We start from the raw sequence: 9,762 nt of genomic DNA on the forward strand, positions 1-9,762 counted from the left end.
ATGACCTGACAAGGTGCACTTGTGAGAGAGAATCACCAGAGTACAGCAGATCTATATCTTATCTCTCTCTGAAATTGCATGGCTGGGCCGTGGCACTGGAACAGGAATTTGGAGCATTGCAGGCTCAGAACGAGGAGTTCATTGGAACTAAGCATGAACCAATTTCAATACTGATGAGCTCACGGCCACACAGATGAGCAGCAAGAGGCTGTGGGGGGAGACTGGGATGGGTGATTGTCCCTAAATTGCCTAAACCTGGGCCTGCAGCTGGGACAGGGCTGAGGGGAGATGTGGTTCTTCTTCTCCCCGTGGCCTCACCTCTCTCCTCACTCCCTGCTCGGCCCCTGTGAGGAGCAGGAGGTGGCAAAGGGCACCCCAAGATGGACAGGCTGCTGAATCTTTGCCCCGTGGAGAAGCAGCAGATCCAGCAGTTTCCTGTGGTTTATTTTGGTGAGTTTATTTTAAATAAGAAATATTTCAATAGGAAATTTTGAACACGAGCAAAAGGGTTGGGGATGCCCTGGCTTAGAGTGGCCAGAGAAGATGTGTCTGCCCCATTTGTGGGAGTGTCCAAGGCCAGGTTGGAGCAACTTGGGCTAGTGGAAGGTGTCCCTGTCCATGGCAGGGTGTGGGACTGGATGAGCTTTAAGGTCCTTTCCCACCCCTGCCATCCTGGGATTCTATGAAAAGCAGTTTTTATGATATTTTAACAGAATCACGGAAAGGTTTGAGCTGGAAGAGACCTTAATGATCACCTCGTTCTAAATCCCCTTCTGACAGAGTTTGCTTTCTGTAGTCCAGACTTTAAGGAGATTCCTCAAAGACCTGAGGAATGTGATGGACTCAGGGCACTGCTTTAATTAAATATGAAATAAACTCTTCCCCCTCCTGACCCACCACGAGCCAGGAGTCCTTGGCTCTTTTTAATTGGTGGGGTTTTATTTTTATTCTCCTTTCAAGCTGCATCCTCACAGTGATTCACTCCGATCGGAAATCTTTTTAACAAATATTTTTCCAAATGCCGCTCGGATTAGCGGCTCCAGCGTTCATAAATAGCTCCTCCTGATCCCAGGGTTTCATCTCTCTTTAACAGGGAGAGCTGCTGATTTATGGCCACATTAAGCACGGACGTGGACTCACATTGGAGTCTGATAAATACGAGTCTTTAATATGCGCATGCATCATTTTTATGTTTCTTTTACAAAGAGGCTTTGAGTTGTGCGCGTTATAAAATTACACTGAGAGAATGGCTGCAGTCTGCATGGGAGCCAGGGCTGCTGAGGGGGATGAAAGATGCATTTTCTGGAATACTGGAATGCTCTGGGAGCAGTATAAAATTTATGATATCCTGAGCTATTCATTTTCACAGCTTTGGAGAACTTGGGCCTTGTAAAGGCTGTTAGGAATAACTGTGGAAGCAGTTGTTTGTTTGCTGCTTTAACTGCTTTTTTAATGACTGAGTTTGATTGTTATTGTAATTAGTAAATGAAGAGTTTTTTGATTTTGTGCTGGTTTTGCTCCACGTTTGCAGCCTGGTTTCTTAAGGCAGCGAGGTTGGCAAGCTCTTCTGTAACTCTTGCTAAACTCTGGCTTCTTCCAAACACCATTTGGGAGTGCAGATGAGGTTTCTGAGATAATGAAGTCCCTGCAAATCTTGCCAAAATTTCTAACCAAGTAGAGAGTAGAGGAGGGGAGAGACTCCCACCACTGCTGCCAGGGAGGGCAAGGGTGGCAGGTTTGGGGCTGCCTGCCCACACCCCCCAAAACCACCCCAGAGCTGGATTTCTGGCTGAGGCATCCAGACAACGACACACAGGAAATCTTCTCTGTTCCCAGGGCAGAGCTGCAAGCCATGGAACTGGGAGAAGTGGGATTTGAGACATGGGAAGGTGGAGTTAGAGGTGATTGGATGCTGGAAGTGCAGCCTCTCTGTGCCCATCCATCTCCTCCCCTCTGGAACATGTCCAAGGGCAGGTTGGACCAGGCTAGGAGCAGCCTGGGAGAGGGGAAGGTGTCCCTGCCCATGGCAGGAGGTGGACCAAGAGGAGCTTTAAGGTCCCTCCAGCCCAAATTGTTCCGTGGTGTGTGACTGGTTCTGGGCACAGATCATGGGACAAACGTCCAGTTCTTTAAAAACAGAGGAGCTGGAGAGGTCACTACATAATGGACCCATCAGGGATGGTCTCAGCAGCTCTGGCCTGGACAACCTCACTCAGAAAGGGAGCAAAGGCATTGGTTTCCCTTCCCCACCTGGAGTCAGGGCCCAGACAGGACCTGGAGCTCAGCCTTCCCCAGGAGACCTTCAGGAGCCTGATGACTTTGTCTGCTACTTCAACCCCTCAGCTTCCTAAACCCTCAGCATTTTCCTGGGAAAGGAGAGGATAATGAGCCACATAAGCATCAAGAGGAGCAGCAGCAGGAGGGAGAGGAGGTTTCTCCAGGTGCAGGGAGGTGGGAAGGGCCCTAGCACTGTAATTCCCATTAACGTTTTCAGTGGCCATGGAAAAAGGTTTTCTCACCCCAGCAAAGGCCCTCAGAGGGAGTCAGGACAGGAGTAACCCATTGGATGCTGAGTCACAAAAAAAAACCCACATGGAAAAGGGAATAAAGGGGCATTTTCTGCTAAAAAGGAAAATAAGAACTTGTTCCTGTAAAGCCTTCCAGTGATGAAAATATCCCAGGGACACCGCAGGGCTGGATATGGGGGGGATGGCCACACCTGGGGGATTAGGAATGGAAAAGATCGTCTGGAATAAGCTGGGATGGGAGAGGCAGGATGATGAGCCAGAAGCACTGGGATTTTGCAGGTTTTCCCTCTGTTGCCATCCTTAAAAATGACCAAACCCCTAAAATTAAACTGCGTGCTTTTCCCTTTCTCTAGATGGATAGAATCATTTAATTCCAGAATGGTCTGCATGGGAAGGGGTCTTAAAGAACATCTACTCCCAGCTCTGCTGCCATGGGCAGGGGTACTTCCACTACCCCAGGTGGCTCCAAGCCTCACCCAGCCTGGCCTTGGACCCTTCCAGGGGTGGAGCAGCCACAGCTTCCCTGGGCACCCTGTGCCATCAGATGTGATGGTTTAATTTTATTGTTAGTGATTCATAACACTTTTGTCCAGTTAGGATAGTGCAAATAATGTGTTTTATTAATTTACAAGGAAAATAATTCAATTTTCTGGCCAACTTGTACATCAGGTAGAAGTAGGTCCTACAGAGTGACGTAGCTCGAGCTCACTGTACTCAACTGACTGCAAGCATTGTTCTGGATGATTTTGATGTTTTTGTGGGAAAAACCCATCACTGAAAGATGATTCATTGCCCTATAAGACAAGGAGACCTTGGAGAGGTGAGAAATCTCCCATCACAACTCTTACATCTCCAAGGTGCCCAGATCTCCAAACAGCCCAAATATTCCCATCAGAGTTTAGGAACATGTCCCACCAAAAGCCCCATTTGCAGAAGCCCGTGGCAGTTCCATAGGCAGGTTTTTAACAATTATTGAATCATAAATCGGTGCCTGCAAGGTGGAGCTGGCTTGGAGGATGGCAAAGCTTTTCCTGGCTGTCCTGGATGAAGGATGGCCGGGAATGGTGCCCAGTGCCCTCTCCCACACTCCAGCAGTGCCTGCATTTCCTGCCAGGAACACGCTTGTCTGGTCTCCTTCTCCAATCCTCCCTTTCATATCTGAATGATTCCCAAGTGCTGTGATTGGGGAATATCCTCTGCTCAAGGGTGTCAGCTGTACCCATTGGCCTTGGAATGTTGCTCCAGGAACACGGAAGAACCTGTGACATGCAACTGGTGAGTGCATTTCTCATATCTCTTTCAGAAGTGTGGCGTTCCAAAAAGGAAATTTTTGTGAATTTTTTTTTTTTTAAACCAAGCTCTGGGCTCCAGCTCCCAAAATATCCCAGGGCTTGTCATCTGAAGAGGGTTTTGGAAATGAATGGAGCACTGATCACAATTAGTACAAAGCAATTTAAAATTATTTGAAGGGCTTTCATAACGTGAAGTGTTCCAATAATTTGTAATTACCAAACATTTCACCTGCTCTGAATCCCATTTACTTCCCAAATCAAGCCCTTGAAGGGCTCTGAAGTGGCACATCTCAAACTGAACAGGGCAACCTGGAGGAGCTGCTAATTCTGGAAGCACTTCTGGTGCTCCTGCATAACAACGAGGCTTTTTTGGGATGCAATCCCCAAATGGTCACTTAAAGGATTATCCCAGCAGGCACGTGGGGAAGGCATGGGATGGAGGCAGGATGGGTGTCCCATCCCACAAGAGCAGCAGCAAGGGTGGGGAGCTCTGCAGACCAACCCCGAGGGAGGTGGCATGAGTTGGAAAGTGGTGGAAAAGCCACCAAAAAGGGACAGAGAGGTCCAGGCAGGGACTGCTCAGAGCAGTGGGAGCAGACCTGCAGTGGGAAAGGGTTTCCAAGGCTCCAGTCTGCCCCCAGCAGCAGCAGGAGCTGTAGGATCAGTGGGAAAGCCTCAGGTCATGTCTTCAGTCAGAGCAGCTCCAGGAGCTGAACACAAGCTCCATGGCCTGGCTTTGGATGCTTGTGCATCTCTGAGAATGTCCTTGCTGATTCCTGTTCCCAATTCTGCCTGTTCCCAGGGCTCTGAGAGAAACATTCATATGGAGAGGTTCTCCTGGAGAGTTTTGACTCTGAGCCTAATCAAGGCTCTAAACTGATACTGTCAGTTGTTCCACAGAGATGTTTTATATCCTGGTGTGGCACAGCACGACACCTCCCTGCTGCAAGACCCTGGGAGCATCCAAATTTAATCTTTCCCTTCAGAGAAAGCCTGGATCCAGCAGAAAAACCTGGCTGGAGTCAGAAGCAAACTTTAAATTTCAGCATATAGAGGACAACCAAACCATCATCCACTGAGGGGATGAGTAATTGTATTTTCATGGTGCTGGCCAGCTCACCTGTCTGTGAAATACCTTTTCTGGGAGGTTTGGATTGGGAATGGAGGATTTTATATCAGAATGGAGCTCAGCCTTCCTGGAAGAGGCCATGAAGAGACTTCCAAAGGGTCTCTGCAGAGTTGTTATTTTTGCCAACAAGTCTAACAAAGACAGGTGGGATTTTTAATTCTCCTCCAGGATCAATTACAGTGAGAACAAAAGTTCAAGGTGACACCTGAGCACAAGTGGCCACCAGCTGGGAGGGGATGCAGGGCCAGCAAACATCTGGAGGGCTGGAGCCAAAGGGCCACAGCTGGTGGCCAGGAAGATGCTCTGCATTTCCTCCCCTGCTAATCAAGGCAGAATTAACTTTACTGGATGTAAAATGGTTCTTTTTGCCTGGAAGGCAAAGAGAACCTTTGAACAAAGAGGGAGGAGTATGGAGAGAAGGTCCTGCCTGGGCCTGTGGTGATGGAGCTGGATCCCAGGCAGCCCTGAGGGGTTAATGATGGAGCTCATTAACCACCCTGAGCTGCTGACTGGGCACAGCTGCCGTGGAAACGGAGTGCTGGAAGTTGTGGGCAATGTTGGAATGCTGGGAAAGGGGCAGAGGGCTCTGGGAATGATTTCAGCTTAAGGGAAGTACCTTTCTTTAAGATGAAGAGGGATCCAGGAGCCCCCTCTTTTCGAGGGCTGACACCTCTCTTGTCTGTGGGGTGAGCAGGGGGTAGAGAGAGAAAAAATAATTTGTTCCTGCACAGCCACCAGCAGCAAAACCTGCCAGGAGGGTGTGCAGTGATTGCAAGGTAACAGCAATAAATAATAGGGAGCAGGGCTCCTCAAATCCTGGGAAAATAAGGCAGGAGGGATGGCAGGATTCTGCTGTGTCCCTGCATTGCTCTGACTGAGTGGCACAGGGCACTTCTGCTCTTTTCCAGGGCAAGAAGGCGGGTTTGGGGTCGGTGGGGATGTGGGTGTGGACAGCAGTGATGTGGGGCTGGAAGGGAGGGAGGCTTGTGTGGAACTCTTGGGAAAGCCAAGTGGCAAATGAGAGGCACACTGGGAAATCCAGGCTCCCGATGCTGCTGGAGAGAGGGAGAGCATCAGCTGTGTCCTGGGAGAAGGGCAGCAGGCACCAGGGCATCTTCCAGTAGCAGCCAACCCTCCAAAAGAGCTTTCCTCTCTTCCCTGGGTGCTTCTGCACCTTCCATCCCCATTTAACAGCACTGCTATCGCCAAATGAATTATCCATGGTGTTTCCAGCTGTATTTCTGTAGGAAATGCTCACTTTTCCCACAGAATTGGGCAGAGGCACCCACAGGCAGTCAGAGAATGGGGGCTGCTGTGCAACAGCTCCAGTTGGGAAATGGTTTGGCAGAGAGAGATGAGAAGAAGGCTGTGAAGGGAGCAGTCCAGTGCTGCTGAAAACTTTACTGGGATGTACAAATGTTCCAGCTTGGTCTGGAGCTCTGTTTTTGCTGAGATTAAACAAAGCTTTCGGCTTCAAAGGCTCTTCTGGGCAGAGCTTCTGTACTGCAAATTATCGTAAGCAAAACCTTACATCAGAGGAAGGAATCTGTGCTTGTGGGAGGGAGAAATAGCCCTACATTTTTTTCCAGGTAAATTTCAGAATTAAAGAAGAATTTTTGTTTTCTGGTGAGCTCCAGCTCAGGCTGGCTTGGACACAGTGTTCCAACAGCAGCTCAGAGGTGTCAGAAAGTGCATTGTATCCTGAATTCCCTCAGAACTTTGCTGGGGAAAAGGGATTTCTCCCTTTCTGGAGTGGGGCTGGTCCTTTAAAACATCTGGTTTTAGCAAGGCCTCTTCCTTTTGGGAACACTCTGCTGCGGATCACTTGTAGTCATTGGAGCGAGCTGGTGGCCCAGGAGGGAAAATTAGCTGGGAATTCATTTGGGTGTGAGAATCAACCCACTGTGGGCTTGAATGTGTCTGGGATTCTAATGACTTTGTGCAACGATGCCACACGGGGCTGTGTCTTTGCTCTGCTCCCTTGAGTGGATCCTGCTGACCCTGGCGTCACCAGCAGGTTTTGGGAAAGGGGATGTGGTGTTGAAGTTATTCCTGCTGACCCCAGCAACAATTTCATTGTTCCCCAGTGAAGAAACAGGGAAAAGCAGGAAGTGTTTAGAGCAAAGGAAGTGTCCAAGGCCAGGTTGGACAGGGCTTGGAGCAACCTGGTCTGTGGCAGGTGTCCCTGCAGAAGGTAGAATGGGATGAGCTTGAAGGTCTTTTCCAACCCAAACCATTCTCTGATATGATTCCATAATATTCCCCTCTCCCCTCAATCAGCAGACAAATAAAAATGTTTTATCCTGAGTTTAATTTCATAGTCACAGAATGGTTGGGGCTGGAAAGGACCTCAAAGCCCATCTCATTCCAACACCCTGCCATGGACAAGGACACCTTCCACCAAGTTGCTCTAAGGCCTGTCCAACCTGGCCTTGAGCAGCTCCTCTCTCATGAATTCCAGGTTTTTCCCACAGGAGAGCCTCCAAGAGGCTCCTGAGTCCCCTGTGAGATGCAGTTGGGTTGGCAAGCCCAGGAACAGCTGGCTCTGCCAGCACATGTGTGCTCCCAGCTCACATCCACCTCGGCATGAGGAAATTTTTGGTATGGGTTTCTCAGCACACAGACCCAAATCAATTGAATAAACAAGGAAATGGGTCCCTGAGTGGGGCTCTGGGGCCCCAAATGTGCTGAGCAGCTCAGCAAACACAGCCTGACCCAAGGGCTGGGCAGGCAAACCCCAAACCTCAGCAAAGCCCCTCCGCTCTCGTGTACGATCAGCTCTAATCCTGAGGATTTAATGAGTGCAACGAAAAAGGGCAAATATTTACACTGAGGAGCTCAAGTGGGCAAATAAACCAGGCTTTTACAAGTGGAGCAAACACAGCACAGGCTGGGATTCAAAAGGATGATTGTGGCTGGGTCTGGGTGTCTGAAGTGGCTTTCTTCCTTTGACAAACTGTTCCTTGTTGAGGCATCAGAGGCAAGGACATTGAATTTAATCTGTGCAAACACACGTAGTATTGGGATGGAGAAAAAAACCGGGTTCTCCTTAGGTCTACAAGCACATCAGATTAATTTTTGCCTCTTTCACAAGCAGGGAGCAACTTCCCTGTCCTGACACTGCCAAAGCTGCAATAGCAGCAGCAGCAGCAGCAGCAGCAGCAGCAGCGGCCCTGTGGCCTCCAGCACAGAAAGCACCTCCCCAGGAGCCCTTTGTGACAAACAGCCACAGCTGAAAGGCTGAAATCCCTGCAAAGCCTCAAGTAAACACAGCAGGGGCCTGTTTGTGGGCTCACCTGCAGAAAAGGAGGGCTGTGGTGCCGAGGCTGCACAGAGAGGCCTGCGCTGCTCCTGGGGGTGCAGAGCCGCTTCCCTGTCTGCAGCAAAGCGTTCCCAGCTGTGCCCTGGAAGGCTGTGGAATAAATCACATCCCCTCCTGCTCCTGGCACGAGGCAGATGCTCTGGCAATTCAGGAACATGGATCTTAGAAGAGTGTCCATCAGGCTGGGCCAGCAGCTCCCGCTGAGCCGGAGCCTGGAGAGCCATCCTCCTGCAGCCAGGGATGGCTGCCTGGGCCACCACTGAGCTCCTGGCCGGTGGGGATGAGGTAGCCAAAGTCCCTGGAGCCCCACAGGTCCCTGCCACACCTCCAGACCTGCATTTTGGGGCTGCCACCCCCAGACCCTCTCTGCAGCAGCGTGGCTCCCGCGGGTTTGGGGCCACAGCCTGGCCACGGGGACTGGGGGGTGCCAGGTGTGCCCTTGCTCCGAGGTTTGGGGGTCTCAAATCCCATCCCTAAATGCCTCAGGAATCTCTCCTGCCCTGCAGGAACAGAGTGGAGGGGAGGCTGGAGAAGTACAGAGTGGCCAGGCTGTCATTCGGGGTCAGATTTTGGGGTCAAGCCCCAGCTATGTAACAATTAGACAAGGAACTGGTTTTAGGGTCTCTCCAGCTTTCCCAGGTGTGCCCCTGGTGTGCCTGGCTGGGCCAGGAGTGGGAACTATCGATTACTGGGCATCACGAGTTCATTTAAACTGATGGGCTTTTAGGAGTGAATTAGGAGAAGTGTGCAGAGAGAAAAACGTGAGCAATGTCTCTGATTCCTTGGGCTAATCCCAGCTATAATGCATATTTACTGACAGGGCTCTCTGCACGTGAGGAGCAACTGCCATTTATCCCATTTATCCACTTCTCTGGGAAGCAAATACCAGGGTAAATGACTCTGAGGCACGTCCATGGCCATAAATCCACATTTTTTTCCTTAAGAGCAAGCAGCAGAACAGGCCTCGGCGCAGCAGCTTTGCACCTCGAGGAGAAATGGCTCAATTCAGAGCTGAGAGGACACAGCAGACCTTGCACTGGGTTTTAGTCAAGTTCCTTCTTCCTCTGCCATTCCAGCACCAGGCTCTGAGCTAAAAATATTAACTTTGCTGTGCTTTAACAGAGGACCACGCTCCATCCCCATTGCTTCTAGAAAATAACTGTAAATTCTTTTTGCTGCTCGTGATCCCTCACAATCAAAATCACTTCTCATTCTCCTCTTTAAGCTGAACTGCTCTAGTACTTGTGGTGCCTCTCTTGTTCTGGTTAATTATTTCTTTTCTCACTTCCAAGAATGAATAGAAAGGCAGCAAGTGAGTGGGAAAAAAAGGCAATTTTAAAACCTCACAAAAATTTGTCATGGTTGAAAGATATTTACTTTCTTTGCATAAAAGGTGACTTTAAATTTTTGAGTTCAGAAGAGAAAAGTGATTTCTGCTCGTAATTAAATTCTTAGATTGAGTCTGCATCCAAGTTTGTGTTCCATAAACAG

The 9,762-nt window shown here is 49.6% G+C and overlaps 1 long non-coding RNA gene across 1 annotated transcript; it reads left to right on the forward strand.

The window, feature by feature from the left end:
* Positions 1-295: 295 nt before the first annotated feature.
* On the forward strand, positions 296-6,650 carry LOC148183501 (uncharacterized). The gene is made up of 3 exons (XR_015773449.1): positions 296-450; positions 3,643-3,803; positions 4,623-6,650. It is a non-coding gene; the product is annotated as an uncharacterized LOC148183501 (long non-coding RNA).
* Positions 6,651-9,762: the final 3,112 nt, after the last annotated feature.

The sequence above is a fragment of the Pseudopodoces humilis genome, chromosome 11 (genome assembly GCF_049639895.1).
Source record: "Pseudopodoces humilis isolate 2021_Gansu_Grassland_sample_001 chromosome 11, ASM4963989v1, whole genome shotgun sequence".
Classification (NCBI taxonomy): domain Eukaryota; kingdom Metazoa; phylum Chordata; class Aves; order Passeriformes; family Paridae; genus Pseudopodoces; species Pseudopodoces humilis.